Source organism: Oryctolagus cuniculus, chromosome 1, assembly GCF_051225735.1.
Source record: "Oryctolagus cuniculus isolate XC-2025 breed Fujian yellow rabbit chromosome 1, ASM5122573v1, whole genome shotgun sequence".
Classification (NCBI taxonomy): Eukaryota; Metazoa; Chordata; class Mammalia; order Lagomorpha; family Leporidae; genus Oryctolagus; species Oryctolagus cuniculus.
This window is the reverse complement of record NC_142867.1, coordinates 115,644,802-115,672,362: the sequence shown is the minus strand read 5'-3', so window position 1 is coordinate 115,672,362 and position 27,561 is coordinate 115,644,802. Positions and strand designations below refer to the sequence as shown.

The following is a 27,561-nucleotide window of genomic DNA, read 5'->3' as shown; positions in this document are numbered from 1 at the left end:
ATCTGATGAAAAATATGACCCACTTACAAAAAAAGAAACACACACACACACACACACACATATATATAAAAATTTGCCAGTAACTTCTGGGGTTTACTGACTCCCTGATCCCCTTCTTTGGAACTCAAGTTAATCCTTGATCTAAATTTAGCCTTCTTTATGGTGAAGAAGAAATCGAAGTTCAGAGATATCTAGCTAGGGTTGCACAGCTTGCTCACTAGAAGTGCCGGGACTGGGGCCTTAGTTCCATGTGTGTCCTATCACGTGCTAAAGGAATAGAAAACGGTCTCTCCCTCCCCTTAGCTCACGGAATATGCATCAGGATCACAGCACTCTTCCGATGCTTCCGTTAAATGAGCTAAATACTGAATAACCGGCATTGGTTTTGATGTTGAGAAATTGCCTGAAAAATAGGGCAGATGTCATAACAGTTCAATTTAACCATCATAACTGGAAATTCTGGAAACTTCTGCAGTGTCATGTATAATGTATGTTCTGTTCAGGATGAGGGAATTAATACTCAAAGTCCCAAAGCCTGGGTGTGCATGTAAGAACCAGGACTACAAATCGCTGGTTCTAGCTCCTTCATAGTTTTGCTGGCTTACCCTACCACTCTGACCCGTAATCCCTTCTTCTTTTGTAAAATGAAGGTTTTAGACAAAGGTCATCTCCAAGTTTCCTCATACCACTAACGTTCTCCAAGTTTATTAATTCTGAGAATTTGCCAGCTGGTCTAAATGAGGTTGTGATCAAGAACACCGGTGTCACCATGCTTGCCTGAGTTTTCCCAGGCGTGGTCCACCTGTGGCAATTGGTAACACGCATGATTCCAAAGCCAAAAGGACCAAGTAACTACACTGAAGAGTAGTGAGCTGCCCTGTAGAACTGCATTGTGGCCTTGTTAGCCAGGGAGCACCACTCAGGGTCAGGGTGATGGCCAGATCCCCTGCCCAGGAATCTAGTAGTGAAATGCTCACCAAAAGGACCTCATTCTATCTCCGCCATTGGACACCCAGGAGAGACTTCAGTGTAGGGCATCTTTTATACAGAACTGTTTGTAAGCATAAAGCTTTTTCTACCATTTTTTTAAGTGAAGGCATAATTTACATACACCATTAAGTAAATAAGCTCAATAGATTCCTTTAAGGCATAATTCACATACTTGTATAATAAAGTACAGTCATTCAGTATATGGCTCAATGGATTCCTTGCATGGATTTGAATTTGTGGTTGGGATTTGAAACATGAAATGTGTACATGTAATCCACTTACAGTCCCCCAAGAAGGGATTATATGGATAGGAATATTATGATGGTGTAACTTCTAACATTTGTACAATGGTTAGCAGTTTATGGAATGTATTAGCACGCCGAATCATCCTCAGATTGCTCTTTGAGAGTAAATGACGTTATTACTCCACTCAACTGATGGATAAACTGAGGTTCGGAGAAATAAAGGGAGCTTCTCACAACTGCCATCGGCAATCACCAGAGCCTGGACACCCACCCAGGATTGGGACTCCAGAGCCGCGTGTTCTCCCCCCGTACCAGGGACCTCACAGTCCTTCTGAAGTCAAGGCTCTGTGCCGCTGAGGAGAGGGGGTCAGCGTGAAACAGAGCCTCATTTGCAAGATGCCAGACAATGAACCCCGAAGTAGAAAACTCTGTTAGAACATTGCCACCAAGCCCCTTCCCCTGCTCCACCCAGATGGCTAAGGCACACTTTGTTTGGGTTAATGACTGTTGTTTAAAACTTGGAGTTGCACCATACGCCTCACTCGTGGGTTACTCCTTCCTTCTAATTATCCAAGAAGGCTCTTGTGGTACTCAAGGCTACGGTGGCGGAGACTCGCTCTGCTTTTGGGGTCAGGGGCATGCGTGTCCCTCTTAGGACACGGTCCTCAGGCTGTGGATGCTGAAGGTTTCCAGATTGGGGATGACTTACTGTGTTGCCTTTTCTAGTTAAATTCCTAATTTCAGCCGTTCTGACTTGTTTCCTAGAGAAAGAACGCAGACCATCCCCCCACCCCAACCCCCACATTCTGGTTATCTGAACTTCCTAACTGTCTGGATTCTGGAAAAAATAAAAGCTGTTTCCTTTGGCACCCTGCAGGCCAAAGTGGGCAGAATGCTCAAGTCCAACCTTTATTCCATTGGCGGCAGTCAGTTGGATCACTGTGTGTGTAGCCTCAGCCAAAGTCTGGTGGTGATAAGGCTGAATGTCGCTTTGTTTAGGGAGAAGGCGGGAGAAAACTGTTTCCTTGGGCCCACGTTGAGAAGAGAAAATGGGCAGCTATCATCAGAACGGTTCCCCCGCCGGCGTGGAATATCGGAGGCTCTTCTAAAGAGGGGTAGCCCGTGGGAAGTTTGTGGGCAAGAAAGGCAAGAGATGAGAAGAAAGGAGAGGAGGAGGAGGAGGAGGAGGAGGAGGAGGAAGGCACAGAGATGGCAGAGGGGAAGCCCAGCTGGCCTCTTGGTTTTGTAGAGCAGCTTCTCCGCTTGTCCCCTTGCACGGAGGGCAGCAGCTGCTCCCTGACCTCCCGCTTGAGACCTGTAGCACTCACATCTGAGCTGTCACTTCTCCTGCTTCCTTCACGCACTCTCTCTCACGCAGTGACGACAGCAGGGAGGGCTCTGAGATGCCGATAACACTGAAGTCCCAGGGTCCACCCTCTAAGAACTCAGCCCGGTGGGGGAGACGTGCTCATAAACAAGTGGCTAGAGATGTACGCCAGGGCGACCCAGAGGAAAGTACCAAGGTTTCTCGGCGTCCCAAGGAGGAAGCAACTTAATGATGCGCTGTCCATGGAGACAGCGTCTTTCTATTCACGCAGGGCCACAAGGACTGTCTGATGTCCCTGTCTCCCTCCCAGCACTTGCACACCAGTGCGGTTGGTATTAAACAAGCGATCGCTGAGGTGATGGATCACCCCATCGGCATCAGGAAGGATGGATTAATCAGTGTATGTCCTTGGCCTTGAGCCAGGTAATTCGTGGAGGGCGTGCATCTCCCGATGTCCTTGCCTATGGAAAGTTATGGCCTTATTCCTCATCACAATCTGCCAGCTGCAGCGCGAGCTCTCTCTCTCTCTCTCCATCCCTTGTGGGATGCTAAAATGAAGAAATAAATCCATACATTTGATCTGTTCATTTACAGTGGCCAAGGTCTGTTCACGCAAGGTTTGTAGGGTATTTGAATGGGAGCGGTAAGCAAAGGGGATCAAGCCACAAAGGGCTTCTCTCTGTTCCCAATGAAATCCACTGCCTGGAACAGGGGCTCCGTCCCTCCTGTATTCTTGCTTCTATTTCTTGGTGGTGGAGCAGGCAGGAAAAATCAAATCCCTGAGAGGGAAATTGCTTTGTGACTTCATTGTTTAAATTTAGGCCTGGGTTGGTAGGGATCATTCAGACTTGGAGCAATAAGCCTTCTAACCCAACCTCTGTCACTTCTCATTACTTCCAATGACAGTTCCAATTATTTCCAATCACTCTTCAAGGGAAGAGTGGGGGAAGGCACGGAAGGCTTCCACGTGGACCAGCCATGGAGCAACTGCTGTGTGAGCCTGGCCCCTGGGGTCCCCCGTCCCTGGCTTGCGGCCTGGCTCAGCCACTTCATGGTTGCATGACCTTGGGCAAGTGGCTTCACCTCTGTAACCGCAGTGTTCTTTTCAGTAGTTGCATTAGTAGCAATGTCAGAGGGGTTTTGTGTGTGTGAAAATTAAATGAAGGAACACACATCGAGAATTTTAGCGTCCTGCTTGGTGCATGATAATCAGTGAACGAATGTCTGTGGCTCCGGTCATGATTGGCTTTGCTGGGTGAGGGGCAACCCAGGAGTATTTGGAGGCTCTGTTTGCTGTCTGCTGACACCAGGTCATCAGGGCTCCTGTCACTGTGGCTTCTCTGCCCTACAGGCAAGTCTCTAGGGTCCTTTGGGGGGATATTGCTCTGCCCCAGGACCCCAAGAGGCTCATCGACCCCATCTGTGGCCCATCTGTCTGCCACTGCTCTGAGAGAGTTGCTTTTTTGTGTTATTTCGCCCTGGGCAAGAGGTGCCCTTCCTGGGCTGCTCAGTGCACCGACTGCAGGGTGCTGTAACCCTCGCCCGCCTGGGAGCTTTCTTTTCCCAGACTACGCCCTCTCTGTTCCCTGCTCCCTGGAGCCTGTGCCGACCTGCTCTGCCCCCGCTGGGGCAGATAACTGCTTGGTTTATTTCTGCTTTCAGCATCAAGAAATACGGTCTTATTGAGCAACTACTGCATATCTGGCATTGTACTCGGGACTTTTAATCTCTCCTTACCAGCAGTCTGTGGGACTGGTATTATTGTCCCTTTGCACAGATCAAAAAAGTGAGACGCGGTGGGTGGTGGGGTCTCTCCTATGCTGTGTGGCCTGAGTACAGCAGAATGGCAGCTGTGGGCCGAGTTTCCCTCCTGTCTCAGCACTGATCTGGGAAGGCAGACAGGCTCACCTTGGCCTTGGTCTTTGAGAGCATGGCCCTCACAAGGAGTACAGGTTCCTCTGCTTTCCACCTCCGGGGCGGTCATTTGTCCTAACCAAAATTAGACTCCAATGAGCGCAATGCAAATTCAAGATGTGCTGAATTATATTTACTTTTAAATTTGAGAGGAAAGAAAAACCTCAAGGTGAGAAGAATAACGTGTTTGGGTTTTTCTTTCCTCTCTCTTTTTTTTTTTCCACTGACCTGAACAGCAAGTGTGACTTTTCTCCCTATGAAAAAAGGGCTAAACTGGTGTCTCAGATCCCTGTGGGCCCAGAATTCCCGCTAGGAAATGCACCCTGAGGCCAGACAGGCCTCCGTACCCATCTGCTCTTAACTCTGGGGGAGCTCCAGCCCCAACCTGTGCCAGCCAATAGGGAAAGTGCGCCAGGCTCCCGCCCTCCGAGGAGGAGGGGCTGGGGAAGGAGGCCATCTCTCTGCAGCCACCTTCTCTGCTCCACCGCCTCTCCCAGGCTGCTTCTGAACCCCGAGCAATCCAGGTGGCTGTCCCCACATGCCGGCCCCCTCGTCTGACCCTCCTCCCGCTCTAGGCTCTGGCACTTAATGGGGGTGAGGGAAGAGACCTGTGAACTCCGCAGCGCTCACTCTCACTGCCGCCTCTCCTCCTTTCCTCTCCTGCCTCTCCAAACGCACACCTGTCTCATCATTGTCCGGAGGCTGGGAAACTTGCAAAGATAAAGATTTATTTGGCTCATGGTTCTGGGCATTGGGAAGTCCAGTGTCAAGGTTGCAGCATCTGGTGAGGGCTTCTATACTGAATCATCACAGGGCCATGGGCAGCCCATAGAAAGGCAGAGCAGGTGCGCTAGCTCAGGTCTCTCATTCTCTTCTGATAGAACCACTAATGCCTTCATGACCTCCTTGAATCCCAGGAACCTCCTTAAGGCCCCTCCAAACACCACTAAGTTTCCAACACATGAATTCTGGAGCTAAAGATTCAAACCATAGCACAACCTCTGCGTGGAACCCACTCCTGAAATGATTTGTCCTCCATTGGCCCTAAGCTAATGGGGATGCTTTGCCTCTAGTCCTTGTTCATGGAAACCTTCCATTTCCTTGTGCCCAGTTGCCTCTTCTCTTCTCTCCTGACCACGGGAGCCTCCCATCCTTCATCACCCGTCCCCCCCGCCCCAAGGCAGAGAGCTCTGCTCTCCTGTCTTGTACGTCCACAGCCACTTGGTTCACGCCTGTAGAATAGCTTAGGTCACACTGTGGCATGGTCTGGGGCCAGGTCTTTTCTGTGTGCCTGTGAGCAGGTGATAGCATTATCAGTAGTCCCAAGCCCAGTGGCTAACACGTGTTGGAAAGTGAATGAAGGAAGGGAAAAAGAAGACATTTATAAATGCACAATTAATGACTGCAAAAGATAAGCTTACAAAAGCTTAAAATGTTACCACTCCCTCGAGGATCTTTAATGGCGAATTCTTTACCTTCCCAAAGACCCCAAATAGACATGGCCATCTGGGGTGCTGAAGAGAAGATGGTACAGGCACAGGGCCCTTTCCGACCTCAAGACCACAGCCTCCTGAGACCAGGCACACCTAACAGCGCCCTGGGAGGGACTGAGCCCTTGGTCCTGGGGGCTTCGCAGCACTGCACAGGGGCAGACCCATGGGGGAGGTGCCGGGTGGGCACCACGGAGCCCTCTGCTTCCCAGCTGCCTTGGGGGAGGCTGTTTTCATTCAGTCCTTTTAGACTGTGGTGATTTCCTTTCCATTCAGTCATTCTCAGGACCTGTGGCTGCTTCTTCCAGCATTTTCCTGAACTTCGGCCTCATGATGGACGAGGCCCACCCTGCCGTGTTGTTGACATGCTCCTCCTCTGGCCCTGTGTGTGTAGGTCCTCTGGGGTAAACGGCAATGGAGTCCAACACGGGCCCTGAGCCAGCCCGGGGCTCCCTCACTGGTGCGTGGAGCACAAGGCGCTCCCTCTTTCTTCTCTGCCTTCATCAGTTTTCTGCGCTCATCACTAACCCTGCCAGGATCTCACTGGGGCAGGGCCAGGGCCAGCAGAAGGGCACCCGGCAGCCGGTGGACGTGGAAGGTGCTGGCGGGATTTAAGAAAGAGGATTTCTAGCTCAGAGCTGCTGCAAGCGTGTGCTCATGAATTCTTCACAGCAGCTGTGGTCGGTCTCCATTTGGCAGACAGGGTTCAGAGAAGTTAAGAAATTTCCCTGGTGTTACTCAGTGAATGAAGGACCCAATCACAACCAGAGGCCGGGTCTTTAGGCTCCCAAATCCTTGCTCATCCTGGTAGAAGTACAGTTGCCTCCCACAGCACTCAACAGGGCTCCGTGCTGGCTCAGCTGCACCCCAGCCCGTCAATCAGGCATCAGGTGAACTTCCTCCAAAGAACAGGTGCTAGCCGACCCGGCTGCTGTGCTCCGGAAAGCCTTGAGGTTTGTTCGGTAGGCACAGAGGCTGAGCGCCCTGATTTGCCCAGGATGGAGGGGTTTCTGAGGATGTGCAATGCAGGACTGTCAGTGCTGGAGCTGGCACAGTCTTGAGAAAACCATTCTGCTGGGCACCCTGGCAGTGGACTATCTCACCACTCAAGGTGTGCTCCTCAGACTAGCACCAGTGGTTTCACCAGGGAAGTTACTGGAAATGCAAATCTCGGGCCTCACCCTGGCACCACTGAGGCACGGCCTGCATCTTAGCAAGATCCCCCTGGAAGGAGCAACAGCAAAACAAACAAACAAACAAAAAGCAAACCAACCAACACTCGAGTGCATATGTGACCGGATCGGGGAGAAAGAGGGGCACAGCTGGATGATCTGACCTGGGAAATCTTTGCTATGACCCAAAAGACTTAGGTTACATACACATAAGAAAGGGGCACAAGGTCCCATGTTCAACCCAATCGGAGCAAAAGGCTGGAGGGTGCTTAGGTGATGGAGTGGGAAGTAAGTAACGAGTGCGCCTTTCTGTCCATCCTGGGAATGATGTTGATTCGCTGGCCTACGTGCTCTGACTGGGGAGGCACCAGTGTCAGAGCTGACAGCAGACAAGCCAGGGCGTGTGCAAGAACGGCAGCAAGCTGTGCCCTTGGGCCCTGGTGCTCAGAGATTGTGAAATGCACAGAAAGTAAAGTGTACAGTAGGGACCTTGCTTGGGGGATTGTAGACTCCTAATTCTCAGTAGTTATTAATTGATGGAATAAGGAGGCTCCGGAGAGGTATTCAAATGGACCCATTTTCCTGTTTGAGGCCTGGCTCCTCCTCACAAGGACCTAACCTATGTCTGCAAACAAGCTATGGGCCCATCCTGCCTGGCCCTCCCCATGCTGACTAGGCAGCTGGGGCAGAAACAGAAGCAACCAAATCAGTGCTCCAGGTGAGAAGGTGCTTGGCCACTCGCTCATTATGCTTCCACAACTCCTCGAGGCCTGATGGTATTTCAGAGTAAACCTGGAGCAAGGCAGTTGGTCAAGTCTTTAAATGGGAACTAGGCAAGTGCCTTTTGAGAACCTTGTTGCCCTAAGACCTGACTGTCAGATGTTAAAATAACAGGCACCACGCAAGGTAGGAAAAAGACGTTTGTCTTTCTGGGATCGCAGAGCGGCCTTGAACTAAAAGAAGCACAACCCACATTTGTCAATTTTCTCTCTCTTGCAAGTCACATGCTCAGTGGGGAGCTGGAAATAAGGGCAGCCCAGGGGAGGACTTGACAGGCAGGCCTGGAGATGGATGTGCTCATCCACTCGGTTCGAGCTGTTTCCGACACAGCGGATTTTTGCTGTGATATTAATCCCGCTCTGACACTGAGAAATCAAACTGTCATTTTCCTCATAATCAGGGGAGATGTTTCTGACCTAGGTTGGGTTTCATAACAATTTCTTCCATATGTGTTCTTTTCCCTGGGCTCTCAGAGGGCTTGTGTGTGGGTGGATCTTATAAGAAGATAGGGATTTCAACGATGAAGCAACTGCTGTGAGCTGGGTCCTGTGGGTGGTTGTCCAGGATCCATGACCTAGCTTCCCCCGCCCCGGTCTGGTAAGGGGACCAGATGGATGGAAGGAAAAGGCAATGGGAACGAGGTCGGGGGAGTGGAGTTCAATGCCAAAATGCTTGGTACAGACGAGGAGCGAAACGAGAGTTTTGGAAAAGGGTAATCAGTAAGAGGTAAGCGCTTGCCTCACTAGCAGGAATGTGTGCAGCAGGAGGCAAAGGCTCTGTCACTGGAGGGCATTGCATGGGGTGGGGGGCGGGGGTAGAGTGAGGAGGCGCAGAATGCCCGCGGCCCAGAAGAGAGAGGGGAAAGGACACACGGGGGCGGAGGCAGTTGTGAAATTGGTTTTCAGTCTCACTCTGGAAACAGGCACGTTTCTAGTTTACAGGCCAATACTGGGGCCCCGCTTAGGTGGCGTTGAGAAGTGATGATGGACATTTCACTTTCTGGTTCTCATTTTTTTACTCCTTTTGTTTGAGAAGCAGAGTGACACCAAGAGAGAGAGCAGACAGACAGACAGAGCGAGCTTCCATCCACTAGTTCACTCCCCAAGTGCTCTGAATGGCTGGGACTGGGCCAGGCCGTAGCCAACAGCCAAGAACTCAGCCCAGACCTCCTCCATGGGTGGCGGGGACCCAGCTACTGATGGGTGGTGGGGACTCAGCTACTTGAGCATCCCAGGGTGTGCGTTCACAGGGAGCTAGACTCACCAGCAGAGCTGGGACTTGGACCCGGGCCCTCTGATGTGGGATGTGGGCATCTGAACCACTGACCTGCTCCCCTAGGTCTCGGTTTTACTCTGCACACGCAGAGCCTGGAACACAGACTCTGCAGGTTCCTTCACACATGGCAGAGGTAGGGCTCTGCAGAGTTCCTTTCTGAGAGACCCGATCCCACCGCAGGCGCCTGAGCGCACGCTCTCGCCTTCCAGGTGGGGAGGAGAGCGCCTCTCCGTCCATGCATCCTGCCTGGTCTCCCTGCTGCTCCAGTTCTGGTGCTGACCCCTTGGACAGATTCTTTCACCATGAATGGAGCCTCGCTTTCTGCCCCCAGACCTCCCAGGGTGCGAGGGCTCTGACCTGGCCCAAGCCTCTGCCCCACATCTGCCCACAGTGTTTCTGCCGCAGTCATTGCACCTGTGGGTCCGTGGCTCTGGAATGCCCTGTCTCTAGCTCGCTGCAGGGCTGGCTCCTGCCTTTCAGGTTCCAGTGTAAACACTGCCTCCCTGAGACCTCCCCTGAACCTCCTCCCCAGTCCAACAGCCTCCGTCACTTAACCCAGGGCAATTCTCCCCACACTCACCCTCCTTTTATAAGTCCCTTTTCTGTTTTACTCACTTGGCTGCCGTAATAAACTACTATCAACCGGGTGGTTTATAAACAACAGAAATTTGTTTCTTACTACCCTGGAGCCTAAGAAGTCCAAGCCCAAGGTGCTGGCAGATTCAGGGTATGGCTTACAGTGGTCTCGCTGTGGCTTCGTATGGGGGGAGGCTGGAGAGCTTCCTGGGGTCTCATGTGAGGGCACTAACCTCACTCATGAGGGCTCCACTAATCACCTCCCAGAGTCCTTGCCCCAAATGCCATCGCACACATGTTGGGGGTCAGGATTCCAACAGATGTACCTCAGGGGGTGAGGAGGACATTTCGTCTATAGCAATGGAGTTGGCTTTTGTCTGTCTCTGTGACAGCCTAGACTTTGTATCATTCACTTCTATATCCTCAGCTTAGAAAGTGCCTGACACAGAACTCAATAACTGTGTGATGAAAAAGTCTTACACTTTTTTCTGTTTAGTGTACATAATGACAGAGAAATTTTAGATATGGACCAAAAGCTTTTCATGATTCTTTATGTGTAAAACTTTTTAAAAATATATTTATTTATTCATTCATTCATTCATTTGAGAGGCAGAGTTACAAACAGAGAGACAGAGAGGTCTTCCATCTGCTGGTTCGCTCTCCAAATAGCCACAAAGGCTGGCGCTGGGCCATTCCGAAGCCAGGAGCCAGGAGCTTCCTCCAGGTCTCCCACATGGGTGCAGGTCCCCAAGGACTTGGGCCATCTTCCACTGCTTTCCCAGGTCATAGCAGGGAGCTGGATCGGAAGTGGAGCAGCCGGGACTTGAACCTGAGCCCATATAGGCTGCTGGCACTGCAGGAGGCTTAGCCTATACTACACCACAGCGCCGGCCCCTGTGTAAAACTCTTAATCAACATTATTTCATTTCATCCTCATGGTAACTGTGCCCAGTTGGTACTATGAAGATTCCAATGACAAAGACCCTGAGTGTTACAGGTTGAGGTCTTGCTGAGGTTACACAGCCTGTAAGTAGTGAAGTCTGATGTTGGAGCTGCTGCCATACATTTGTCTGCTACTCACATCAGCTAAGCCAGTGCTTCTCAGAGCATTACGATTTACCTGGGGATCTTTTTTTAAATTTTATTTTTTATTTTAATTTTTTTTTTATTTTTTAACAGGCAGAGTTAGACAGTGAGAAAAAGAGACAGAGGGAAAGGTCTTCCTTCCATTGGTTCATTCCCCAAATGGCTGCTACGGCTGGCGCACTGTGCCAATCTGAAGCCAGGGGCCAGGTGCTTCTCCTCGTCTCCCATGCGGGTGCAGGGCCCAAGCACTTGGGCCATCCTCCACTGCACTCCCGGGCCACAGCAGAGAGCTGGCCTGGAAGAGGGGCAACCGGGACAGAACCGGCGCCCCAACTGGGACTAGAACCCGGTATGCCGGCGCCACAGGCGGAGGATTAGCCTAGTGAGCTGCGGCGCCGGCCTAGAGATCTTGTTCAAATGCAAGTTCTGATTTAGTAAGTGGGGCCTGAGATCCTGCATTTCCAATAAGTTAACAGCCAGTGCTGCTGCTCTGTGGAGTATACACCTCTCTGGGAGGAAGAGAGGGAGGAGGAAAGGAGAGAAACTAAGGCACTGAGAGCTTAGGAGATTTTTCCTTAAATTTTATAGCTAGTTAATGGCAGAGTTGGGACTCCAGCTCAGGGCCTTGGCTCCCTGCCCAGAGCTCTGTGAACACGCCAATAAGCCGAAGGATTTCAAGACATACATCGTCTTCAAAGACCACCGACAGGAACGTATGCACGTGCGTTAGAGATTGCAAGGCGGGCTTGTGACAAGGGCCTGTGGCCTGCTGATCCTTGCCAGATACGTGGTTGTTGCCCGGCCTTTCCATTACAGAGCAGGACGGGTTTTCCCAGAACTCCCAGTCCCCACCAAGCACGAGGGCTCAGCCTCTGTGTGTATGACCTGTAGCTTTACCACTCTCTGCCTCCCGGGGAGAAAGCGCCTTTGCTCAGGCTTGCTGCCTTCCCTCCGGCCGCGGGCCTGACATCACCGTTGCTGCAGGGAACACAGCTCGCTTGTGCACCTCTGCCCTCCTCCACCCGTCCCTGGTTTTTTCCTTTGTTTCTTCCTGATACGGAAGATTAGAGGTAGACATGGAAAACATTTACAGATCTGTCCTCCTTCCAGCCAACAGACAGCCCTTCTGGAAGGAGCGCATCCATCCTCCCTTTGAGCAAACCACAGGAGCTCAGCACTTGCAGAGAGCCCTTTCCACTCTAAGAGAGCAATGACTTTGTGCTTTGAGCTGGAGTCTCCTCTCCTGCAAACTGCTGCAAACGGGGGCCACAAAGATTACTCACGGCCACAGCTGCCTTACTGACCTGGGACAGGCACTGTGCTAGACGCTTTCACGGAGGTGCCACTTCCTGTCCCACAGTCACAGCCTCATGGACATAGCCTCAGCGCCCATTTTACAGATGTGGAAACTGAGATTCCAGGGCGTCATTTACTTGCCCAACGACAGAGAGCCAGGAAGCTTCAGAGGCAGTCGCCCTTCTGCCTCATCAGAGCCACGCACCCTGCTTGTGGCCCAAAGCCCTTTAAACAGTGAAAGGAAGCTGTTTCATGTTGTGTCCCTTTCTGCTCTTCTCATCAACAAACTCAACAGCCCTGTCTCCTTTATCCTTCTCAGTTGTCATCATAATAGTACTCACCGTCATCCCTGGCGGTCACGGCATGGGCCAGGCACCCCATCCGTAGACCAAGTTCATATCCATCACAGACCGAAAATAACTCCATTTTATAGATGAGCAAATTGCTAAAACTCAGAGATGCAATTTGTCCAGGGGCACTCAATTAGTAAGTGACAGAGCTGGGACTGAGCCTGTGTCTCTGTGACTGTGAAAACGAAAAAGTGCTGGGTGAAGGCATGGAATGAAGACAGTGAGAAGTGAATGCGGACTTGGATGTCCTCCCACTTGGGTCATTTCTGTGCGCTGTTGGCATCCCCTCCGGAACAGCTTAGCGTGAAAGAGGCTCTTCAGGGGGCTGAATCTGCACAGGAGAGTAAGGCCTCAGTTATCCAGGCATGCTCTGTGGAGGGTCTTTGCCAAAAAAAAAAAAAACAAAAACAAAAACAAAACACAGCTTTACAGAAATAGGATTGACATACACTAAACTGCACGTTTGTGGTAATTAGCAGCTTTGGTATGCGTCAATAGCAATGAAATCATCATCATAAGCAAGATAGTTTAAATATGTGGAGTTTTCAAAAAATTCATGAAAAATCTCCCTGGGTTTCAACATTTTTTTACATGTAAAGAAACTCATCTTTTAATTGCATTTCTTCATGAACTTTTGAAAGAATGCTAATCTATGTCATAAATCCAGAAAGGATGGATTTTTTTAAAAAGACTCTTCTATTTATTTGAAAGTCAGAATTACAGAGGGTGAGGGAAAGACAGAGAGATGGAGATACCTTCCATTTGCTGGTTCATTCCCCAGATGGCCGCAACTACAGGGGCTGGGCCAGGTTAGAGCAGGAGCCGGGAACTTCATCTGGATCTCCCATGTGCCTGGCAGAGGCTCAGATACTTGGGCCATCTTCTGGTGCTTTCTCCAGGCCATTAGCAGAGAGCTGGATCGGAAGTGGAGCAGCCGGGTCTCTAACCGGTGCCCATATGGGTTGCTGGCGCTTCTGGACAGGGCATTTACCTGTTGCGCCACAGCGCCAGCCCCCCTCTTTCTTCCTTCCTTCCTTCCTTTCAAGATTTATTTATTTATTTGAATGGCAGAGTTACAGAGAGGCAGAGGCAAAGGCAGAGAGAGAAGTCTTCCATCTTCTGGTTCACTTCCCAAATGGCTGCAATGGCTGGAGCTGGGCCAATCCGAAGCCAGGAGCCACGAGCATCTTCCAGGTCTTCCCACATGGGTGTAGGGGCCCAAGCACTTGGGCCATCTTCTACTGCTTTCCCAGGCCATAGCAGAGAGCAGGATGGGAAGTGGAGCAGCCAGGACTAGAACCGGCCCACATGGGATGCCGGCACTACAGGTTGCAGCTTTACCCGCTACGCCACAGCGCTGGCCCGTCCCTCCTTTTTCTAATACTGTAAGCTCTGGGCAAGTGTGACCCTGACCTGATTCTTCTGTGCAGCCGTGGCAGCACCTAACACAGAGTACTTTCTGGGTCCTTATGGAATAAATGAATGACTGAAAAATCCATATTGCGGTACATTTCAGGATAGGGCTCAGTGGAGCATAGCATCACCCTGGTGTCTCTTACACCATGCGGCACGCACAAAGGTTCAGGGCTTGACACCCCAACTGGTGTCTCGCGTGTACGGTATAAATAGAGCCAGGGAGATGCATACGCTGTCTTCTTCACGCACACTCTTATTCTCAGCAAAGGTGCAGCTTGACTGTCGCTGGAGGGGCTGCTAGTGGAGGGAGATATAGTTCCTGCTTTCCACAGCCCCTACAGCTGCTAATGAGCCAGGGAGGGGAGAGCTCTGAGCAGGAGGAGCAGGGAGCTCCACATCCAGGCTCCCATGGGATCAGCGTCAAGCCCGGCAGGAAGTCTTGAGAGCAGTGGCCCCTGCAAGCCGCCCGCCTACTGTTCCCCTTCCAGAATTACCTGTTCCTGTGGACAGATGTGGAAAGGCCCGAATGGCTCCTTAGGGCACTCAGAAAAGGATCTACCTATAGATCAGACAAAATTTTATTTGAAGTATAGACCTGCTAGATGACTTTTTCTCAGACATTATGATTTCAGGGGCCAGAAACATTTGTGTTTTTTTTAAGGTTATTTATTTATTTTTTGAAAGGCAGAATTACATAGAGAAGAAGAGGCAGAGAGAGAGAGAGAGAGAGAGAGAGGTCTTCCATCCACTGGTTCACTCCCCAGTTGGCTGCAACAGCCAGAGCTGTGCCGATTTGAAGCCAGGAGCCAGGAGCTTCTTCCAGGTCTCCCATGTGGGTGCAGGGGCCCAAGGACTTGGGCCATCTTCCACTGCTTTCCCAGGCCACAGCAGAGAGCTGGATTGGAAGTGGAGCAGCTGGGACTCGAACCGGCACCCATATGGGAAGCCGGCACTGCAGGCGGCAGGTTTACCTGCTACACCGCAGTGCTGGCCCCAGAAACACTTCAAAAATAAATTTGGGCACCAAATCAGAAGCCTGTTTTCAAAATATTGCTGACTACATGAACTTACAAAACTATAAACTATAGACTCACTGTTAAAATTATGTGTAAAAAGAAATGACATTTCAGTAGCAAAAGGACCAGTTAGCAACCCTGCACGGAGTGCTCTCTGTTCACAGCAGCTGGCATTTACGGAGTGGTAACTACACGCCCAGCACCATCCTAAATATTTTACTACTGCTACCTCAGTTTACGCACGTGCGTATTGCATCCTCTGTGCTTTTTCTTCGTTGCCTGTGAAGCTATGAAAATTTTATCATGGACCGGTGGCTCAGGTTTATACCTGAGCGTTCAGAAATCGCTAGATATGGAAGATTTCTTGAGATAACTCGGCACTCCATGAGCCAAAACGTCTATGGACCTTAAATTTTCCACCTGAAGCGGAGGCCGGGAAGTGATCCTTCAGCATAAGCTCCTGGAAGCAGGGTCCAGATGACAACATCTTCCTCTGAAGTTTTCTTTGATGTCTGAGATCCACTGAGTTCTGTTTCCGGTTGGCACCGAAACTAGGAAGCTTGCGGCTTTTGTCGACAGATGCAATGTCCCAAGTAAATCATAATCCAGCCGAAGCTAAAATGCCTCCAGGTACATTTTGGGGGCACAAAGACAAAGCAGAAGCTACACTTTTGCAATATATAGCCCTTCCCCCACGCCCATTCCCGGCCTGCACTAGCAAAAACTGCACATCCAGTATCCTGTCTCACAATGAACACAAACCAGATGGCTGACGCCCGGGGTGTGGAGGGCTGAGCAACAAGGTATAAATTAAATAACCCTCAAAATCCATGAAGAAAGATCCCAAATGCTTCCTAATTTCTAGATTAAAGAAAATTCATGGGGTCTTAAACACTCAGAGACTATAAAGGCTTGTCGGTGGCTGCCTCTGGATGGCTAAGCCAGCAAGGTCATCCATCGCACAAAGTCTCCTCGGAGACCAGACACATCTTCCAGAGGAAGAAGGAGGCAGCACGTGGGAGGCGCTGCTATTTGTTTTTCCAACGCTTAACACAACAGCTCAAGGAGACCCAATGTCAGGGCTAGACGTGAAATATTCATATTCTGGGAGACAGCGCTTTAGCGTGCTGATGGAAACGAGCCGGATTCGGGAGAGAATGGGGGCTAGTCCAGATGATCTCTGTCTGTGTCGTCCCTTTCTGTCAACAGTCCTGTTTTCCTGCAATAGGGAAGAAGGAAACAATTGGAATTCCCTATTACACATAGGATATGGCAGTATTTTTTCAACTACTTCCTATGGCTAAAAAGCTAGATGTGGAGGGAAAGATGATGCAGAACCTGTAGCAGAAAGATCTTGCTCTGAAGAACAGCGTCCGGACCTCCGCATCAGGGGGAAAGCATACGTTCCTGGAAGCTCGGGTTCCTAGATCCAGGTTTAAACGTGGGGGCTGGCCAGTCCTGGATAGAGCCATGATTTAGCAGCTCTGTGAGCTCGGGGTGGGGTGGGGGGTCACTGAGTTTCCTTCTCCCATTGTGCAGAGGGGGAAGAGGCCGCTGGGGGTTAAGACACTTGGCCAAGGCACAAAGTGCACCCAGCTTCTTGCCACTTGCTTGCTCTTTTCTCTTTCGAATCACTCTCAAGAGGAGCTCATGCACATTAAAATGCCCTGTAAGGAGCCAGGCGCTGTGCAGGCACTCGCGGGTGTTACTGAGTCCAGATTTCCATCTGGCACGTACAAAAGGACTGGCAGGCCACGGCTACATGTGCCCATGCATGCTTCCACAGGGGGCCATGCCTGACATATAGGAGCGGCTTTATGGTCTGACGGGATAGGATCAGGGCAGCCTGTGCCGCGCATCTGACCACAGGAAAGCAGGCCGGTGTCACAGATAGTGGCCCGCGCTCTGATACCAGCGCTGCGACTGGCATTGATTGGCCCCCAGCCCAGGGACCCGTAGCTCCCCGTGGGATCCCACCTAGTACCCTGTTTCAGAAGTGGGTTTTTTTCAAAAAGAGGCTGAAACAAACTCCAGCTGCTCTCCTGGGTAATTATTTCTGGGAAAGTCTGAGAAAAGAGGCTGTCTGACTCTGAGGAAGTGGCAGGAGGAGGCCGCGGCTCGTGGTCTGTCTCAGGGGTGTCAGGTATGCATCTCACGCACCTGAAAAGGTGGGAGGCACAAAGGTGGAGAGGGAGATAGTAGCACAGACCTTACAGAAGGGGCCTCCAGGAACGCGCCTGCGGTATCAGTGCCCTGCAAAAAAGCACAAGGCTGCTTCAGGAATTTTAAAAACATCATAGCCTCGGCCCAGTTATTCCATTGTTAGGAACTTACGGGAGGGGCATAATCAAATAGAGTATACAAAAGTCTCTCTACAAAAATGCTTACTGAAAAAAAAAAAAGGCAAAACCACTGGCACAAATGAAATGTCCCAAAAATAGGACAGTGGCTGAGTAAATTATGTCTCATGAATTCATACAATTGAATAGAAGGCAGCTAGTTAAACAGATCACAGAGAATTTTTATGACTTGGATCAATGCATATGATACAATGCTGAGTTATAAAATGACTTCAGAACTGCATATGCAGTACTTCAGAAAGTTTGCGGAAACTGGAATAAAACAATGAATGTATGGGGGCCAACGCTGTGGCCCATGCTGTGGTTAAAGCCACGGCCTGCAGTGCCAGCATCCTGTATGGGCTCTGGTTCGAGCCTTGGCTGCTTCACTTCCAATCCAGCTCCCTGCTAGTGTGCCTGGGAAAGTAGTGGAGAATGACCCAAGTCCTTGGGCCCTTGCATTCACATAGGAGATCAGGAAGAAGCTCCTGGCTCCTGGCTTCTACATCTACTCCAACTCCAGCCCTTTCAACCATTTGGGAGTGAACCAGCAGATGGAAGATCTCTGTCTCCCCTTCTCTCTCTCTCTCTCTCTCTCTCTCTCTACTTCTACCTTTCAAATATATAAATAAATCTAAAAAATGAAAAGTTTATAGTGCAAAAAATGTTTGAACTGCATGCCTAATTTTTCATAATACACACTTCCCTGGGCCGGCGTGGTGGCGTAGCAGGTTAAGCCGCCATCTGCAATGCACACATCCTATATTACAAAGCTGCTTTGAGTCCCAGCTGCTCTGTTTCAGATCCAGTTCCTTGCTAATGCACCTGGGAAGGCAGCAGAAGACGACCCAAGTGCTTGAGTCCCTGCTACCCACATGGGAGATCTAGAGGGAGTTCTAGGCTCCTGGCAGCTGTGGCCATTTGGGGAGTGAACCTGCAGATGGAAGACCTCTCTCTCTCTCTCTCTCTCTCTCTCTCTCTCTGCCACTTTGCCTTTCCTTTTTCAAAAATGTACTTCCCAGCCGGCGCCGTGGCTCACTTGGATAATCCTTCACCTGCGGCGCCGGCATCCCATATGGGTGCTGGGTTCTAGTCCCGGTTGTTCCTCTTCCAGTCCAGCTCTATACTGTGGCCCAGGAAGGCAGTGGAGGATGGCCCAGGTGCTTGGGCACCTGCACCCACGTGGGAGACCAGAAAGAAGCTCCTGGCTTTGGATCGGTGCAGCGCTGTCCGTAGCGGCCATTGCGGGGGTGAACCAACGGAAGGAAGACCTCTCTCTCTCTCTCACTGTCTATAACTCTACCTGCCAAATAAAAAAAAAGTACTTCCCAAGAACTCTGTAAGAGACCCCTTGTCTAAATGCAAGGGGAAAAGATGGGAAGGAGATGTGCACCCAAATGTTGAAAGTGCTTACCAGTGACTGCTGCTTTCTTTTTTGTTTTTGTTCTTATTTTCCACACTTTGTATAATAAGCAGGTGTAACGTTTATTTTTAAATTGTTACTTTAAAAGTTGCCAAGTGTCCAAGTGCCACTCAGCTTTTCCTTTCGCTAGAATTAGTCAAGCAGCCTCGCAACTGCCCCCCTCGTCCGGGCCCACCTCTTTCCCCAGGGTGGCCTCCTCCCCACTCTAAGCCATCCGGCTGGTCCCCCGGCTTCATGCAGCCCAAAGCTACTTGTCTCCAAACTCGGAGGCAGCATTTCAGCTCCTTACCCTGACTTGCTCTCCCCATACAGGCCAGACCCTTCAGATCTTCTGGTCTTCCTGTGTGTTCTTTCCTCTACTCAGAACACCCATTCTCTCCCTGGACCTGGAAAATGCTTACTCGGCCTTCAAGGCCACACTCAGAGGCCAAGCCCTCCCGGAAACTTTACCCGCCAGTCCTGAGCACAGCCGGTTGCTAATTGCTCTGTTCCCGGAAGACTTCGCTCCCGGCTCTGTTTTTGCAGGTGTCATGATTTGTTGTGATAAGCGTGTTTGCATGTCTCCCCCCACGGGGCCGTGTGAGTATGAGAAGTCTGAGACACACGCATCTTGGTCTGCTCGGAGTCATTGCCCAATGACAGAGAGAAACCGGAGACTGGGCTGGAGCAGAGGAGGTGGCAGGGAGCACTAACTCCAAGCAGATGGGCTTTGTAAGATGACTGTGTGCTCCTCCCAGGGCCTCTGAGCAGCACCGGAAAGGAGGTTTGGTGTGCAGCACCATGGGCTTCCATTTGCCAAAAGAAGGAACGTCCCCAGACTGCTGTCACTGGCGTGGATGAATGAATGACCAGGGTAGAGGCGAGCCTTAAAAGTCCAAGCTGCCCCATCTCAGGCGGGCTGGACACTGTCCTTCTTGGAGACGGGAAGATGGACACAATGCCCTCAGCCAAACCTAGGCTTCAGTGTCTTGCTTGAAGAGACAGGGTGGAAGCTGAGCTGTCTCCCTGACCCCACTGTGATTCTGCTAGGCCTGGGCAGGCTTCCGTGTCAGCTGTGCTTCCAAACCCAGTTCTGCAATTCCAACCGAAAGCTCTGCAGACAAAGGAGGCTGTGTTCCGAGCAGGCCCAATTGCCCACGAAACCCAGCAGGGCTCTTGGCTCCACAACACTCCTTAGCATCCTAAGTCCACATAAACATAGATGAGCTTCCCCTGGGAGTCCTGGAGGCCCTCACAGCCAAAGCAGAATCGTTGCCTGTCCCCTCTTTGCGCCTCCTCCTGGACCTTGGGAGCCCACCTGCCTCCGGAGAGCCCTGGTGTTCTGAGGATACTCCCCAGCAGGGGCCGGCAGCTCATGTTCAAGTGCAGGAACAGACACTTGGTCCTTTGGGGAACCAGAGCTCTGTTCTGAATACAATCCCCGAGGGTTTCTTGGAGAAGGTGGATTTTCACAGGAAAAGGATAGTGTGGGAGGGTGTTATTGACTATCCGGCAGGGACAGCTAAGCTGTCCAGTGGCCACGGCAGGGTAGTTGAGCGTGGCAAGGAAAAAAGCAGCTCCCGAAGGTCCCTCAGACACCAGCCCTGCCTCATTCCCAGCTGCGGGGCCCAACGAGTGCGGCCGTTTCCTTTCTGGGGGGAAAGGTGAGGTTTCAGAGAAAAGCCGTGGAATGACGACAGCTGGATCTGGGATAAATGGGCAAGGCCGGTGGCATGGCTGCCCCCTTGGTGCTCTCTGGTGGAAGCTGGAGTGGCCTGGCCCAGCTTCAGCCTGTGATGTCACAGAGCTGCCCTGACCACGTGGGGCCCTCCCCCTAGGCTCACCTTGGGGAAAAGTTCCAGCACCACATGTTGATTGAGGGACAGTGGATAAAGGGGGAAGGGCAAAAGAAGGTGGCAGCTTTTTAATCACAAGGCATCTTCAGCTCAGATCCTAAGGGACAGTTTCTCAAGTCCCTCTTCTTTTGCTGCCTTGCAGGCTGGCTTCTCCCGGCCCACCTAAGAATGGGCTGCCTGCTTTTAGAGATGGCCTCCGAGCTAGGGGGTCTTTTTTTTCTCCCCCTGGGCCTGATAAGAGAGGCCACACTCTCTTCCTGTGCATCTCATACAGCTCAGAGAGTCTGCTCTGTGCGATGGTTTTCTCTTAGGCAGGGAGAAGGAGGTAGGTTCTCTGTGTGAACTGCCATCTAGGGGCCTATGCTATAGTGTAGCGGGTTAAGCTGCCATCTGCAGTGCCAGCATCCCGTATGGGTGCTGGTTTGAGTCCCGGCAGCTCTATTTCCGATCCAGCTCCCTGTTAGTGTGCCTGGGAAGGCAGCAGAAGATGGCTCAAGTCTTTGGGCCCCTGCATGCATGTGGGAGACCCGGAAGAAGCTCCTGGCTTCAGCTCCAGCTGAACATGGTTGTGGCCATGTGGGGAGTCAATCAGAGGATGGAAGATCTCTCTCTGTCCCTTTCTCTCTCCTCTCTCTCGGTAATTCTGCCTTTCAAATAAATAAATAAATCTTAAAAGAGAGAGAGAGAGAGAGAGAGAACTGCCAGTGAGATCTGCCACTCAAAGTCACAGCAGGTTAGATTGGAAAGATCTTTCGAGGCCAATAATTTCAACTTGGATGTGATCTGGAGTGAGGAGGTGATGTATCCAGAGCTGGAGCTGACATCCATGGTCATCTTGCCACCATGGTAAGATGTGGCCCAGAAGGGAGGCTACCACACAACCTCTGCAGTCAAGCCAGTCCAGCTTCATCCTCTGACCTGGTGGCTACAAGACCTTGAGTTTGATATTGGATGCCTCTGAATCTGTTTCAAAGGATGATGTATAAGGCTACCGATAGCCATAGCTGTTGCGTATGGAGTACTCACTGTGTCATGCTGTATGTGTTTACACTACATGTCCGTTTCTCCAAACTACCTAGTGCTGACCTTGGCAGGTGGCATCCCTCTGCCAATTTAAGCTCAGGCTTAGGTTAATGACCTCCAAGGGGCCTTCCAATCCAGTGTTAGCTCTCATGGTTACTATGCTCAAACCCAGGCTGCATCAGCCATGCATACATACTTCTCACCTCTGAGATGGTGAAACTCCTACAGCCCCCAGTTTCTGAAAGACAGGAAGACCCAAAAGCAAGAAGGCAGCTCACGTTGCAGGCCCAGCCATGTTTCACTGCCCTGAACTCCCTCCTCGGGGAAAGGCCACTGGCCTTTGAGTCCAAGCACAGCCTGCTTTCGACTTGTTTAAACAAGGCCAGGGAGGCAGGCAGGCGGCCTGTGGCCCGAGAGGAAGAAGTGAGAGCTGTTTGGGATTCCACGCAGACTCTGGGCTGTTGAAGCTGTCAGGTTGATACACAAGCTCTGTCAGGCTCGCAGCCCCTGGCATTCTGGCTGCTTCCCCCATGCCCATTTATAGTCATTCCCTTTGAACGGGGTGTAGCCCTGGGGGTGAGCGAAAGAGATGAAGTTGGAGAACAAGCACCTGGTCGTGGGGAGGTAAGCTGTGGCTTCTAGAAACCTCCCTCCAGCAGAACGCTACCAGTTTTCTAGGACGGGGGCTCAACTGCTCCCCCTTCAGGCCTGGGAGGTAAGAACAAGCCGGTTGTAGAAAGGGGTTTGAGAGGTAGAATAAATGGAAGGATCAATTTTTTGTGGAGTTATGCTGTAGGACAAATCCATATGGCTTTGTGGTAGGGAACTTGGTCTTCCTTCCCCTTGGATTCTTCTTTTATCTTCCCTTGAGACATCACTGCAGGCCCTTTTAAGGGTACTAGAAGTAGCACGCGTTTATGAGAGCTTAGGGAGGGGAAAGACGGCTTGACACCGTTGACAGTGCAGTGACTGATCTGTGGCAAGTTCTGCCTCTTTGTAGCACCTTGATGTCCAAGGTGTTTGCTTTGGAAGACGGTAGGCTCTGGCTTACATGGGTCCTAGGTAGTCCCTAGGATGGTTCCCTAGGGTAGTGAAAAATTAAGGCGAGGGTTTGCAAAAGATCCTTGCAGATGTGGGGTGGGTGAGAGAAGCACTTTACTCAGAGTGCAGCTGGGTTAATTTCTGGCAAGTCAGGAAACCACCAATAATGATACTAAAAGGAAGAAAGCTTGCTGGCTACTGAGGCCAGAGGGAATCAGTACATTAAGATGGTCACCATGGACACCGTGGCCCTCTGTGCACCTGCTGGAGTGCAGAATAATAATAACACCCTTGTCAATCATAAGAGGGACATCTAGGGGTGGGAGAAGTGTGGTCAGGGGCAAGGGATGGGTGAGAAGCAAGAATATTATGTACCAGGTAATAGGTACTGGTCAAGGACTTCATACACACTATTTTAATGTTCATAACCCTGAGAGGTTAGTTTCGTTCTTATTTGCAGATGCAGAAACTAAGTCCCAAGAGATGGAGTAAATTGCTCAAGGCTTCAGACCCAGTGTATGGCAGGGCTGGGACTCGGGGTTCTTTCGACTACTGGCAGGCTGGTTTCAGCACCTTGTTTATATCAAGGTTAGGTTTTCTTTTGGAACACTACCTCCCGGGGCTGCCGAGTCCTCAGGAGGCCAGCTGGCAGACCGAAAGGTGCTGTGGTGTGGATGAGGATCCTTCCTCGGGCTGGGAAAGCTGGGGAAGCTGTCTCCACCCTGAAGAAGTGCCTGTTTTTATCAGAGGAACAGCCTGTCCCACACACTGGGTGGAATGATACTTTCAAAATCACAGTTTGGTAGTTCCTTTTTCTAGAACTTTGTAGAGATCTCGAGCCTTCTGTTATGACATTCTTTCTCGGCCAAATTAAAATGCACTTGATTATGTTACAACATGCTGCGGTTAGTTTCAATTCCAAGGATTCTAAGGTCACTTGAATTAACTTTAAGCATTTATCATCATGTTCTGAAAACCTTTTAGAGCAAACTGCAATTTTGTTTATTTATCTAAATGTATCGCGTGCCTTACTCTATGCCTGAGAGTGGGTTCTACCGGGAACGGGAAATGCATAAACTTGTCCCTTCTGAGGCAGATGCTTAAACAAGCGCAATGTAATATACGCCAGAGCATCATGATGCTTGATGTGTTGTGCAGGTAACTATCCTCATTAAAAAGAAAAAAATCAGGGAAGGGATTTGGCACAGCGGTTAAGACATCACTTGGGATGCTTGTATCTCAGACTGCCTGTTTCAAGTTCTGGTCCTCTGCTTCCGATCCAGCTTCCAGCTAATTCGCACCCTGGGAGGCAGCAGGTCATGGCTCAAGTACTTTTGCCCCTGACACCCGAGTGGGAGATCCAGATGGATTTCTGGGCTCCTGGCATTGGCCTGGCTGAATGAACTCTGGCTGTTTTGTGAGCATTTGGGGAGTGAACCAGTGGATGGAAGGTTGGTCTCTCCCTGTCTTTCAAATAAAATGAAAATAAATTTTAAAAGTTTAAATATCAATAATTTCCTACTAATTGTAAGGCCTTATTTTAGGTACTGGGAAAGTCTGTTGAGGAAGAAAGACAAATAGATGAATTATGTAATACAAAGGGGGTAAATACCTATTACCAATAAGAACAACTTTTGGCAGGCATAATACTTTTTTTTAAAGGTTTTATTTATTTATTTGAAAGGTAGAGTTACGGACAGAAAGAGGGAGAGACAGAGAGAAAGGTCTTCCACACGCTGGTTCACTCCCCAAATAGTTGCAATGGCATAAGCTGGGCCAATCCAAAACCAGAAACCAGGAGCTTCTTCCAGGTCTCCCATGCGGGTACAGAAGCCTAAGCACTTGAACCATCTTCTGCTGCTTTCCCAGGCCATGGCAGAGAACTGGATTGGAAAAGGAGCAGCCAGGACATGAACCAGTGCCTATATGGGATGCTGATGCCTCAGGCTGAGGCCCAGCCCAGTAAGCTACAGTGCTGACCCCTGGCATAGTACTATTGATCTGCATAGAAGTAATTTATTTAGTGGGGCAGAGTAAACACTACAAACAAGGTAGAATATGCTGTGGTTAGTATCACTATCATCATTGTCATTGGCAAAAAAAACATTTGTTCAATTAATTTGGATGTTTTTCATACAAGATTTGGGAAATATTGTCATTTCTCCATTTGACAGGAGTTCGTACATAATGTGATTTAAGTGGCCCCACTGAACATTAATTTGGAATAAAGATACAGTGAGCAAAGCTGGCTTACTTTGCTCTAGCCACCATCCTCGGGACCCATAAGTTGGCGTTGGTCATTAGCCCGGTCCATTTAGCCTCAATGCAAACTTATTCTGACCACCAATCAGGTAGAAACTAGGACTCGATCGAAGAACATCTGACTTTACCTTAAGATCTTCTCCCACTCCACTCCCTGCACTTAGTCAGATGCCAGGCCTGGGTGCTCAGCGCCCTGCTTCTCTTGCCTGGCTGTGTGTCCAGCTAGCCCAGGCTCTTGGTCAAATGCAGAACCTGGTTCTGTGGGTCCGGGTGGGGCCTCTGGAATCGTATTTCTAACGAGGTCATGGATCCTGCTTTGGTCCTAGACCAAATTTTGAGCAGTGAGCTGTAGATTTCTGCTTCAAATTGTCTCTTGATACTGTCTTCCTCTCTCTTGCTCTTGCTATCTCCAGCTGAGGCCATGCCTCCTCCTGCAAAGATTAGACCAAGCTCAGCATCCTACGTGGTCTCCCCACCTACAGCCTCTTTCTGCTCAGTTCTGTGTGCACCTGCTGAAGTAATCATCTTAAAGCATAACTTCCGCGTTTCACTCCCCTGCCTCAGTTACTCCTCGCTGACCAGCAGGCTGGACACGAATGTCTCAAACTGAAGGTTAAGATCCTCTGAGAGAGGCCAGCGCTATGGCGTAGTGGGTAAAGCCACTGCTTGTGGTGCCAGTATCCCATATGGGTGCCGGTTCAAGTCTCAGCTGCTCCACTTCCTATCCAGCTCTCTGCTGTGGCCTGGGAAAGCAGAAGATGGTCCAAGTCCTTGGGCCCCTGCATCCATGTGGGAGACCCGGAAGGAGCTCCAGGCTCCAGCTGTGGCCATTTGCAGCTGTTTGGGGGTAAACCAGCAGATGGAAAACCTTTCTCTCTGTCTCTCCCCCTCTGTGTCTGCAACTCTGCCTTTCAAATAAATAAATAAACAAATCTTAAAAAAAATAAATAAATAAAAGACCTCTAAGATTTAGCCTTGGCTTTTGCAGCGGGAACTCTAAAATCCCATTGGTTTATTTTCTCCTTTGTCGCCACTGCTTCTTGGCCTTGGGCATTTTGTGGGTGCTCTTCCCTCACTGATGCTCCTTCCTGCTTCAACAGTGGCCCTGATCTCCTCTTCCTTTAGCACCCATACCCCCTCCCTCCTTCAAGGAGTGGGTCCCCACCTGCCCTGACACTGACATAGCTGTTGGTCTGCATATGGCTATCTTTGTGCGCGTTTATCTTCCCTTGTGGACTAGAAGCTGCTTCCAATGTCTCCGTAAGCCCCGTAGTATCTTTCACAGCGCCCTGCTCCCAGCAAACCCTCGATTCATTCATCCCCTGTGCCTGAAAGATCTATTCCCCAGTTCCTTTTAATGGGCCTCTGTTCCATTTGCATTATTTATGTTCCTGTTCTGGATGTGTTTTAACATCCTAACACACCTCAAATCCTTTTTGGAAATTGGCGAGCTGTAAATCATAAATAAGCAGCCGCAGGAGGAGACACGCAGGAAGTGTTTGTTAAATGAATAAATGGACGCCTTCTGCGAGGGCAGCCTGCTGTGTGCTCTTCCAGCGCCTTCCTGCCTCTTGGCCCCTTTGTGTACCGGTTCCTCGAAAGGGGCCTCCAACGGCTGTTTGGAATCCTACTCACCTCTAAGGTGAGCTCCATCTCCCCCAAGAACTTCCCCCGGAAGGAGCTGTTCTGTGGCAGTCCGTGGCATTCAGTTTGATGTCACCCACTAAACTGCAGCTCTGTCACGTCAGGGCTGTGTTCTCTGCATCCCTGTGTCTCCCGTGTTGCCAGCACGGTGGGTCCCAACCCTGCCTGCACATCTGTGCGGCTCTGCAAACACTCAAGGAGCCCGAGCCCCTGCATCGCACACCTGGCTTGTTAAGACACAGGTTGCTAGAAGCCACCCCCAGAGAGTCTGGGGCCAAGAATTTGCACATAAAACAAGTTCCCAGATAATGTTAATGCTGGTCTGAAAATTGTTCTTGGTGGACTTCTCTGTAGGTAAGGCCTAGTTAGTTTGTATTTAAAGAAAAAAATCTTAGGTACAGACAGAGTGTGATTGGTTTATCACACGAAAAGGACATGATAAGTATTTAACAGGTCAAGTTATTTGCTCCATCGATCTTAGCTCTATGGTCCCAAACAGATTGTTAGTGACTTGTGGTTAGAGGCCAAGGCTTGGAGACTTGCTCTTGCAAATGCTACAGTTCTGGGCCCCAAGTGAGCGCCCAACATCTCTGGGTTACTGCCTTTCCTGACTTGATCAGTGCTGCTGGCAGAGAGAAGCCATAGAACCTAATGCTGCCTGTTTCAGTCAATATAAAGAAAGGCACATTATTTGACTCCTTTAAAGGGTTTGTATCTGAGATATTTGCAGAGCAGGAGGCCTAGGAAGGAGAAGGGAAGCAGGACCAAGCCGCTGTATGCATCTTAGGAAACCCACATGTGGAAGACTTGTCTGTAACCCAAACCATCCCAAATAATGCTGCATCAGTCAGCCCAAGTGTCTCCATCGTGCATCTGCTGTGCTCTGACTTCCCCTTGAAATAAAAAGCCAGGGTTAATGCAGCCCAGCCTTTAGGAAGTCATTAAAACAGTGCAGTGAAAGTGGGTGCTGGGCCTGGAGGTTAAGACATTGGTTAACATGCCTGCATGCCATATTGGTGTATCTGAGTGACAGCGTTGGCTCCTGATGCCAGCTTCTTGCA

At 50.3% G+C, this 27,561-nt stretch overlaps 1 protein-coding gene across 1 annotated transcript in view; it reads left to right on the top strand.

The window, feature by feature from the left end:
• Positions 1-27,561, top strand: part of CLMP (CXADR like cell adhesion molecule) — a 110,266-nt gene that overhangs the window by 5,477 nt on the left and 77,228 nt on the right. The window lies entirely within an intron of this gene.